The sequence below is a fragment of the Bidens hawaiensis genome, unplaced genomic scaffold, assembly GCF_021521415.1.
Source record: "Bidens hawaiensis isolate Kalapana, Puna unplaced genomic scaffold, B.hawaiensis_p1.1 tig00075098_1, whole genome shotgun sequence".
Lineage (NCBI taxonomy): Eukaryota > Viridiplantae > Streptophyta > Magnoliopsida > Asterales > Asteraceae > Bidens > Bidens hawaiensis.
Genome location: NW_027503031.1, coordinates 10559 through 22798, shown reverse-complemented (window position 1 = coordinate 22798; position 12240 = coordinate 10559). Strand labels below are relative to the sequence as shown.

Genomic DNA, 12240 nt, shown 5'->3' with positions numbered 1-12240 from the left:
TGACATTGCAAATTATATACTTATTTATTTATAGTGTTTTTCTTAAAATATTTGTAGAATCGAGACCTTTAACTAGAGGCAACATATATAGTTTGCAAAAGGGTTCACACCATTTTTATTTCTCTAAACAAATTGAAAAATTATAAAGAAAATTCTGGACCTCTTTTGCACCCTTCGCTTCCACAATAAAACAACTTTTATAAAACATGGGCAACTCGAGTAATTTGAAGTATAAGCTTCCAAAATGTTTAGGCTTTCATTTTTTGGTGTATGTAAACACAAATTTAATTTTTGTTTGAATTACATAATTGTATCAAGAAACAAACTTGGCAAGACGCTAGGATAATAAAATAATTATATGTAACAATAATGAGTTCTTAAGTCATTCGATTCTAAAAACTTTGAATTTCTGATTCATGCAACTATACCAAAGAAAAAAAATTGTAAAGTATCATCAAATATCGTTTGTTTGTTGTGACGATTCTTCTTAAATATCAAATATATAAAGTCATGGGTTCTAGCAGCTCCAATTCATTTTTTCTCATTTCCTCACCTCTTTCGTAAGACCCCAATTTTTAAAGACATGTCTATTTTAGGGGTCCATATCTATTAGTTGTACATGGCATTCGAATCTACATGACGCCGTTCATGACCTATAGTTTGCAACAGTTGATGGTCAAGGTGCATTATATGGGAAAAGAAAAGATACGTAAGTCGTTGCTTGCAACATTAACCAAGTCTATAACCATATACTTGATATCTAACGCGTAATATTTCTCAAGTGAGTTGGATAACGAATCAAACGAGCTTGATTGACCCATTATCATTCTTTTGTTGATCTTTGAATCTCCTAGCATTCAAATAATTTCTAGCTAGCTAGCCTCCCAAAACATATGTTAACTAAAAGAAAATTGTACACACTTCTAAAACACTTATTCTTTACGTGCGGCCTAGTGGTAAGAGCCTTGTGTTATTCAGTGAAGACTCAAGTTCAAATCCTACTTGTGTTATTTTTATATAGATATTGGCAATGAAGTATTTCAGCTAGGCCTTATGCAAAAGGTTATCAGTTCGAACCTTGAGCCCACCCAGGTTTTTGTCCCCTATGTGTTACGCCAGAAAGTTCTACACTTGTGGTGGCACAATGATTGTCAAGTGGCAGTCGGCGGTATGATTTCCCAATGGAACGCCCAAGCCACACTCTGAAGCCAGTATGGGTCCGGTTAAAACAATATAGTCTGACTAAAGTAAGACATCTGAGCTCTTCAAATTTAAAAAGTACGATACTCTAAATTCAAAAAAATCATCGTTCTAAAAAAACTTGTAAAACACTTATAAACACATGGTGGCAAATATAAAATGTACCTAATTTTTTATATATATACTTATATATCCCTATCTCTATATTCAATTTATCCACCCATATATAAACCATTGGACACACTCTCCACCAAAACATAAACCATAACCCCCCACCATGCATCCCAATACCATCTTCACATTAATCCTCTCATGTCTCGTCATACTCATACTCACCCTCTCTATATTCTCATCCCACACCAAAATTACCAAAAACCCCATCCCACTCCCACTATTTACACCCCCTACCCCCCGTCACTTACACCTCAACAAACACACACAAACAACAATAACCGCTCACACACACTGCAACACCACACGTTACCACACACTCTGCATCCAAACCCTAACCGCCATCGCACCAGATCTGAGATCCAAATCGTTGCCGGAGCTATCAACCACACCGTCTCCGACGTACGATCCACGGACTTCAACGTCACCGCGATCCGCCGGAGGTTACGTAACCTCAGCGCGATTGAGATTCGAGCGCTGGACGACTGCCACTCGCTGTTCGTGGACACCGTCACAGCGCTCGAATCTGCAATCGACGGAGTGAAGCGTTTGCCGTACGGTAACGTCAAACGTTACGACGTGCAAACGCTTCTCTCCGCCGCGATGACGAATCAAGCCACGTGTCTCGACGGATTCGCGGTTAGTAAGTCTCGGAACAAAGTTAGGAGATATTTTCGTAAATCCGTACGTCAGATTGCGCGTAAAGTTAGTAATTCTCTCTCGTTGTTAAAGAAAGTAAACGGCACGTCGAAATCGAAAGAGAATGTGTTTCCGGTGTCCGGTGGATATCCTTCGTGGTTGAGGAAGAAGGATAGGGCGTTGTTGCAGGCTCCGGTGGCGGGTAATGATACTACGGTTTACGATTTGGTGGTTGCGAAGGACGGGAGTGGTAATTTTACCATGATTGGAGACGCGTTGAATGCAGCTCCCAATATGAGTGCTTCTAGGTTTGTCATATATGTTAAAGCGGGTGCGTATTATGAGTATTTGGAGATTGATAGTAGGAAGACGATGATAATGCTGGTTGGTGACGGGATTGGAAAGACGACGATTAAAGGGAATCGGAGCGTCGTGGACTACTTTCCGCTCTGCTACCGTCGGTAAGTAACAGCACCGACAGTATTTCTGGTTAGAACAACAGCTATATTATAAAAATTATTACAAGATAAGAAGATAAAAGAATAAAGCTATGCATGAAAAATAGTAGTGGAATACAATTTACGAAAAGTTGGTCCACGTAATAATATTTTAGGAGTTGGCTTAGACATGATTTGATGATAATTGGAATTGATAATATTTAAAATGGTTATAAAATGAAATATTGCTTATCCCACTACTTGCATGAAACTGAAGTTTAAAGTTTGCAATAAATATAGTGGAGGTTGTTAACTTACCTTCACATAAACTTACTATTTTATTTTATATAAATGTACTTTTCATATTTCTATAAATAGAAAGCCTGAATTAGGCCGTTCTAAAAAAAGTTAGCCTGAATTAGGGTTTAGATAGTGTTATTAATAGTTCAACTTTAGTCGTGACTCGTGACTAATTTGTAGTAAACTAAATAATATTTAACACTGGCTCATACTAAAGATTTCTAAATTACTTGCAAGTCAAGATTGAAATATAAAAAATGCTCAAAAGGAGATAAATTTATGCATGAGCTCTTTTAGGTTAAACAAGTTGAACTCTAGTTTTTAATGTGTAAACAGTTTAACAAAGCTCGACTTGTATACCATAGCTCAAGCTCGAGCACAGTTTGTGACTGGTTTTTCAAGCTCAAAATCGATTTGACTCGATTGTTATTTAACTAATTTATTTCTTTAACATATGTTAGTTATGAATTCTATAGATGCATGGTTAATATATTAAGGGGATGTTTGGGTGAGCTTTTAAAATTACTTATTTGCGTTTTGAAAAATAAAAGCCATTTTTGAAAAGTCTGATTTGAAGCTTTTGAAGTAGCTTTGCCTACACCTTTTACTTTTCAATAAACAAATAAACAAGTTTTAAAAGTTCACCCAAACACCCCCAAAATAAATTTTATATAAGTAATTTGCTCATTATGCACATGAGGCTATTCGCACTTGATAAGTGATGCATGAGCTCAAACACATTTAAAAAACACAAGCTTATTTTTAGACTTAATATAGGCCGATACGATATTTTAGTAAGATGATCTCGAGTTGCTATCGAACAGCTTGTCTAGCTTACACTTCTAAGCTTAATCAACTCCTGATCTTATTATATGTTAGAAAATGCATTAGTATTTATTTTGATGATTAAATAATTACAAGTTATACATTGTTTGAAATATATAACAAATACAAGTTACTAAATAAAACACATCACATGTGTGTAGCCCATATTTCTTCTAGTCTGTCCATTAAATTCATCGACGGGTTATTAGAATCTATTAAGACAAAAGGAATCTAAAGCCGACATTCAAAGTGTCATAATTAAAACTGATAAAATTCCATTAAACAATAATTACGTGATTTTGAAGAAATATAATATTGGATAATTTGTAGTTTGGTATATTCGATTTGTATAAAACAATATATAGGAGTGGGTATAAGTTAAAATGGCAGGCGGGCTGGCCCAGCCCAACCACTTTCGTTTAATTAAATGAGTAGGGCCCAATGAAGTCACGGAAAGTCTAAGCCTCTGTCACCCGACAGTCGGTTGCTTTTTATTAGTGGACGTTGTTTGTGTTCAACCCACCAGTTAGGTTCTGACTTCCAACACAAATTTAGAATGAGCTGACTCATAGCATAATTGAATTACTCAAATTATAAAATGAAAACTCATTTAAGTTGTAAAATTTGTGAAAACCTTATGTAATATCGTTTTTTTGTTTGTTTTACACACGTAATATATGTTGTGATATTTAATTCAAAACATCAAAAACATAAAAAATATGTTTTACTATTTTTTTTATATTTTTTTACTAATTTTTATATATGTTTTCAGGAGGGAGAAAGTGTAAGTTTTCTTTTACATTTTTATTAACTTTAATTATGAATCACAAAATTTAATCTTTAATTAAAAACATGTGATTGAAAATGGGTTTTTAGAGTTTTCACAACTCAAATGGGTTTTTATTCTAACCTAACCCGTAGTTTATATATGTCTATTTTACTTACATAGTTACATTTTAATTTTAATAATATAATAAAATATGTTAATACTTTAAAAAAGAATCATATATCGTATTGCGGTGTAATTAATAGTATGCGTATACCCCACTTGTGTGTCTTAAGCGAGCAAGAATCGGTTTGGTTCGGTTTCCATCTTACAACAAGTTCATAGATGGTTTCCACATGTCCAAACACTAAATAACTTGTATAATAATGTACAAATAAAAAATACCAAAAGTTAACAATAAAGTCTTTAAATAAAAGTTCGGTTTTCGGTTCGGATCGTGTTTCGGGTTAAGACCGAGGTAAGATTCTACAAACCCATAACCATAGAATTTGTAAAAATGATTTTAGAAACTTAGATCTAACACTAAGTATGTTTAAACAAACAAAACTAGTAACAAAGTTCGGTTTACGGTTTAGAGCTAGTTACGGTTAAACCGAAGCATAGACTCTTAAAAACCCATAACCATGGAACTTGTAAACATGACCAACAAACTAAAATAAGCAAGATTAATATGTATGAACAAGTTATATAGATGTATATATATCAAGGACATGAAGTCCTCCATGAAGCCTTGCCTTATGGGGTCCGAAACCTCACCGACCGGAATCGGAGAAGTAACTACCAAAGGTAAACAAGGGGTGTATATTATATATATGTTGCACAACCATAAACAAGTATTAATAAGGCTACATAAACTAATTAAGATGAAAGACCAAAATCCTTCAAGAACACTTAAGAAGATAAACTTGAATCTTTGATGTTTGAGAGAGTTTTTCTTTTGGAGTTGTAGCAAGGGAAAATGAAGAGGAAAGGTGGTGTATTTATAGGGTAATGTTGGTGGTCAAATATGGGTGTGAGACACAAGAGTTTTCATGCAAAATGGATCAAGACAAAAACACAAAACAAAATAATAATAATAATAAAATAAATAAATAAATAAAAATAAAAATAAAGGTAGGATGTTTTCAAGATCCAACAAACAAGTGTGAAACAATATTGTAACATAAATCCATCATTTTGATTATAACATAAGCTTCGGTTTACAAATCGGGTCGGTTTACATAATAAACAAATACAAAAACGAATACAAACAAGACCCGAAATTGACGAATGTCACAGTATCCCCTACTTTAGGAAATTTCGTCTCGTAATTAAGACGAATACGATGCTGCGAACAAATGTGGATACTTCTCTTTCATTTTGTCTTCTCGCTCCCAAGTGAATTCCGCGCCGCGCCGTGATTCCCATCGAACTTTGACTAACCGAATACGGCTACGCTTGGTTCTCTTCTCGTTGCGATCCATGATCTCAATGGGTCGTTCAACCAAGACCATCGACTCATCGACATGTACTTCGTCGAGAGGTATATGGAGATTACCCTCGGCTAAGCACTTTTTAAGATTTGAAACATGAAATGTCGGATGAACACCGGTAAGTTCTTCCGGTAGTTCGAGTCGATAAGCTACTTTTCCAACACGCTCAAGGATTTTAAAAGGAACAACGAAACGGGCTACCCCCTTCCAAGGAGATACTTTTAGAAGGACAAGATCGCCAACATTAAATTCGATCGGTTTTCGCCGTTTGTCGGCGTAACTCTTTTGACGACTTCTAGCGGCTAGGAGGTTCTTACGGATTCGATCAATAACGTCGGTGGCTTCTTGAACCATTTCGGGTCCCATGATTTGAGCTTCACCGACTTCGTTCCAACTTATCGGAGAACGACATTTACGACCGTAAAGAGCTTCGAGAGGAGCCATCTCAATGCTCGAATGGTAGCTATTGTTATAAGAAAACTCAATGAACGGAATGTGAGAATCCCAATTCCCACCGAAATCAAGAACACATGCTCGTAGCATATCCTCGAGAGTTTGTATTGTACGTTCGGATTGACCGTCCGTTTGAGGATGATAAGCGGTGCTAAGATCGAGACATGTTCCCGAAACTTCTTGAAGTGAACGCCAAAAATGAGAGGTATAACGAGCATCACGGTCAGAGATAATAGTCAATGGTAAACCGTGTCGGCACACGATTTCACGAACATAGATTTGAGCAAGCTGCTCGATAGAATACTTCTCGCGGATCGGAATGAAATGAGCAGATTTGGTCAAACGATCGATGATCACCCAAATGGTATCGTTGCCCTTTTGGGTGTTGGGTAATTTAGTGATAAAGTCCATAGCAATGAGAGGTATAACGAGCATCACGGTCAGAGATAATAGTCAATGGTAAACCGTGTCGGCACACGATTTCACGAACATAGATTTGAGCAAGCTGCTCGATAGAATACTTCTCGCGGATCGGAATGAAATGAGCAGATTTGGTCAAACGATCGATGATCACCCAAATGGTATCGTTGCCCTTTTGGGTGTTGGGTAATTTAGTGATAAAGTCCATAGCAATGTCTTCCCATTTCCAAACGGGAATCGGTGGTTGTTCGAGTAGACCAAAAGGTCTTTGATGTTCGGCTTTAACTTTTGAGCAAGTAAGACATTTAGATACGAATAACGCTACGTCCTTTTTCATACCCGGCCACCAAAAGGTAGCACGAAGATCGAAATACATCTTATCCGCACCGGGTTGAATGGAATACCGCAAATTGTGAGCTTCGTCGAGTATACAAGTACGAAGGTCATCGCGATTTGGAACCCACAAACGATTGAGAAAGTACAAAAGACCATCGGGTTTTGTTTCGAGTTAAAGTTCGGCTCCACATGACATTTCGTCATACATGTTACCTTCTTCAACGGAGGTACGTTGAGCTTGGAAGATTCTAATTTGAAGATCGGTTTGAACGACAACGCTTAGAAGCAGAACGGATTAAACATTAACCTTTCGACTTAGGGCGTCGGCGCCAACATTCGCTTTACCGGGATGGTAACGAATTTCGCAATCGTAATCACTAAGTAATTCGGCCCATCGTCGTTGTCTTATATTGAGATCTTTTTGGTCAAAAATGTGTTGAAGGCTTTTATGATCGGTAAAAACCACACATTTCGTACCATAAAGGTAATGTCTCCAGATTTTGAGAGCGAAAACAACGGCACCAAGTTCGAGATCATGAGTCATGTAGTTCTTCTCGTTGACCTTAAGTTGCCTTGATGCGTAAGTGATGACTTGACCTCGTTGCATGAGGACACAACCAAGACCTTGATGAGAGGCATCACAAAATACCACGAAATCGTCGTTTCCATCGGGAAGGGTTAAAATGGGAGCATTGCAAAGCATGTCCTTGAGAGTACAAAAGGCTTTTTCTTGCTTCGAACCCCAATCAAATGGTTTTCCTTTATGAGTGAGGGAGGTAAGAGGCAAAGAGATTTTGGAAAAGTTTCGAATGAAACGTCGATAATATCCGACTAAACCGAGGAAGGATCGAATTTCCGTGGGAGTCGTTGGAGTTTTCCATTCCTTAACGGCCTCAATTTTAGCGGGATCAACATGAATACCTTTGTTGTTTACGATATGTCCCAAAAATTGAACTTGCTCGAGCCAAAATTCGGATTTGGAGAACTTGGCATAAAGTCGTTCGTTTCTAAGAAGTTCAAGAATGGAACGCAAATGATGCTCATGTTCGGCTTTGGATTTGGAAAAGATGAGAATGTCATCAATAAAGACAATAACGAATTTATCGAGGAATGGTTTGCAAACGCGGTTCATGAGGTCCATAAACACCGCGGGTGCATTTGTTAACCCGAAGGGCATAACCAAAAATTCGAAATGTCCATATCGAGTACGGAAAGCGGATTTTGAAATGTCTTCTTCGCGAACACGCAATTGATGATAACCTGATCGAAGATCGATTTTGGAGAAGCCAGTTGCGCCTTGAAGTTGGTCGAATAGGTCGTCGATTCGTGGCAAGGGATAACGATTTTTAATGGTGAGTTTGTTAAGTTCCCTATAATCGATGCACATACGAAACGAACCATCCTTCTTTTTCACGAAGAGAACAGGAGCGCCCCAAGGAGAAGAGCTAGGACGAATGAAACCTTTAATGGAAAGTTCTTCGAGTTGGTTCGATAATTCTTGCATTTCTGACGGGGCTAAACGGTATGGAGCCTTGGCCACAGGCATCGCGCCGGGCACAAGATCGATTCGAAATTCAATCGGACGAACGGGTGGAAGACCGGTGACATCGTCGGGAAAGACATCGAGGAAATCACGAACAATAGAAATATCTTGGATTTTCCTTTCCTTTTTGTATTTTGTCGCCAAGAGAGCTAGGAGCGGAGCATACTTTTGGCGTAAGTATTTTTGCGATTGAGAGCACGACATGAGATTAAGTCTTCTCGAAGTAGCTTTTCCGAAGACCTTAAGGATTTTAACCGTTAACAAGCGGAATGCGAATGAATTTATCGAAGCAAACAACTTCAGCACGGTGCAAAGATAACCAATCCATGCCTACTATGACATCGAAACTTCCCATTTGCATCGGGATGAGATCGATGGAGAATTTATGGTTAGCAAGAACGAGAGTACAATCGCAGACGACGGAATTTATGGTGATGGAGTTCCCATTGGCGACTTCAACAGAAAACGACCGGGAAAGCTTGGTTCGAGACACGGCAATTTTTGACTCAAATTTCAAAGAAATGAAACTTCTATCGGCACCCGTATCAAATAAAATGGAAGCCAAATGTTGGTTCACTAAAAACATACCGTTCACAACATCGTTTGCCGCTTGAGCTTGATTAACATTCATCATGAAAGCTCGTCCTTGATTGCCTTGGTTGACTTGAGGTGCTTGCGGTGGTGGAGGATGTGGTGCTTGTATGGCTTGGATGGGTTGGATGAGTGGTGCATTGTGTTGGGAAAGTTGAGGTTGGTAGGTTTGAACTTGGTAAGCTTGAGTTTGGTAGTAAGGTGCGGTCATGGTTTGGTTAGTAAGGATGAGGCGAGGACAATTGTTGCGGAAATGGTTAGGGTCACCGCAATTGTAGCAAGCTCGGGGTTGTTGAGGTTGGTTTGGTGGGTAAGGTGCATATCGGTGTTGAGTATTTTGGGGAAAAGTTCGGTTGGTTTGGTTGGTTAGGTTGGGTTCGTTGTGCGGATCAGCATGTGGTGTTGAGATGACCAAGTCGGTTACAAATCGGAACATGCCGAGGTGTAACGATTGTCCATAAGCACATGACACTAATTAAAGTGACAGTATTTAATAAACTCATTTCATTTCACAACATCGAAAATGTCACATAACAATTATCCATAAAATAACCATAAACAAGATATCACAAAATATGGCAAATTGATATTGTTCATTTTTACTAATATCCTAAGGTCTTTGATGTCGTTTTCTTCACAATCATAAATCAACCAAGATGTAAACCTGCAACATTTCATAAAATAAAGTTTGTCAACACAAAGGTCGGTTACAAATTGTACAATGGCGACAAGGCATGTTTGGTGGGTGATGGAGTTGGCAAATGTTGCATAGTAGGGCGGTACTGGTATAGGGTTTTCGGGTTTGGGGTGGAATTTGGGTTTGTTGTTGAGGTTGGGGTTGGGTAACGGCATAGTTTCGGTAGTTGGTTTTGGGTTTCTTCTTATTGTTGTTATTGTTGTGACGGGAAGAGTTGGAGTAGTTAATGGCTTGTGGTGCGGGTTCAACCTTGGCTTATGGTGCGGGCTCGGGTTTGGCTTTTTCGTTTGGTTTCTTGAGGGTTAGGGTACCCGCTTTCACATGATTCTCCGATAGCGCACCGGCTAGAGTAATGGCATCCTCAAGATTCACGGGTTTGCTACTCATGACTGAGTCCCGGATTTGCATAGGTAAACCCCCAATGTATTTGTCAACCTCACGCTCAGCCGGGGTAACCAAATGAGGGACGAGAATGCTCAACTCGTGGAAACGGAGTGAGTAAGCGGCGTTATCACCACTATCTTGCTTGAGGTTCCAAAATTCCTCCTCAAGCTTTTGAAGTTCGTGTTTGGGACAAAACTTCTTCATCATGAGTGCCTTGAGGTCGGACCATGGAAGAGCCATAGCCGTTTCCGACCCTTGGAGATGCATGACACTACCCCACCATGTTAGAGCGGTTTTTCTAAACATGCTTGAAGCGAAATTTGTCTTTTTCGCTTCGGGGCACTCGCTATATCTAAACACATTCTCCATAGACTCGAACCATTGCAACAAGGTAGTCGCACAGTTCGTACCCCAGAATTCGGTTGGGTTGGCACTAGTAAATTGCTTATATGGGTAGGATACGGGTTTGGGTTCAACGGGTGCAACAACGGGTGGAGGAGGTTGGGTAGCTTGGATTTGAGTTACAAGTTCGGGAATCACAGCGGCCATTTGCTTGATGATAAAAGCAGCCATACGTCGGTTGGTGCTCTTGCGCGGTCTTAGTGGAGGCATGCTTAAAGATTATAAAGAAATGGAATAAGTTTTAGGTAAAAAAGAAATGGATATGAGAGTGTATAAAATAAGAATAAGGTGAAGTTAAATTTTGTTTTTGATTGTGAATCCTAGAGTTAGTGAGGAGTAGATGTTAGTGTTAGATAAAATATAAATCTTTGTATATAAACAACAAACTGGAAACAATCGTAAATAATTTTGAGATTTTGAGGGGTTAAAGCTTAAAAATTTGAGATTTTAAGGTTTATAGAGTCGGAAAATCATACATGAATCACCATGATTTGATATTCCAACTCAAAAAAAAAAATTTATAAAACACAACATTGGAGTCTAAACATGTGCACGAATCACCGCAATTTTTTTTTCATGTTTTCGACTCAAATAACGATAATAACACCATAAATCGGGATACAACGTCATGTCAATGCACTAGTCCACGAATCACCGTAGTTCTATTGTTTTGACACTGAAAAATTAGGATGGCGACCGGAACGCTCGCATTCGACTACTTAAAGTATTGACATGTATAACATGGTTTGTGGCCTAGAAAACGAGCACTATAATCCCACCATTCCAGGTAAAGAAATCACCTTCGATTCTTGGAATCTTTTTGTCAAATGGTCGTTTTATAATGTCTCGCTTCCTATGAGGGCTACGAACCCGATATAAATGCAACCTTTAAGGGATTATAAACAACGGGATCCAAGTTAATCTTGTAATCCATAAAACACAATGAAAATCTACTTTTTGCGTTTTAAGGTAAGGATACCTTGGAAATACTATGAAAGTGTGTGTATGTAAACATTTGGGATATTGGTGAATTTTAAACAAGTTTATAAAGAATATGCGATATGAACAATCAAAATAGAGTTGAATGCAGCTCCCAATATGAGTGCTTCTAGGTTTGTCATATATGTTAAAGCGGGTGCGTATTATGAGTATTTGGAGATTGATAGTAGGAAGACGATGATAATGCTGGTTGGTGACGGGATTGGAAAGACGACGATTAAAGGGAATCGGAGCGTCGTGGACGGGTGGACTACTTTCCGCTCTGCTACCGTCGGTAAGTAACAGCACCGACAGTATTTCTGGTTAGAACAACAGCTATATTATAAAAATTATTACAAGATAAGAAGATAAAAGAATAAAGCTATGCATGAAAAATAGTAGTGGAATACAATTTACGAAAAGTTGGTCCACGTAATAATATTTTAGGAGTTGGCTTAGACATGATTTGATGTTAATTGGAATTGATAATATTTTAAATGGTTATAAAATGAAATATTGCTTATCCCACTACTTGCATGAAACTGAAGTTTAAAGTTTGCAATAAATATAGTGGAGGTTGTTAACTTACCTTCACATAAACTTAC

At 38.2% G+C, this 12240-nt stretch overlaps 1 pseudogene; it reads left to right on the top strand.

The window, feature by feature from the left end:
* Window positions 1-1477: 1477 nt before the first annotated feature.
* Window positions 1478-11938, top strand: LOC143606510 (putative pectinesterase/pectinesterase inhibitor 40; annotated as a pseudogene).
* The last annotated feature ends 302 nt before the right edge of the window (window positions 11939-12240 follow it).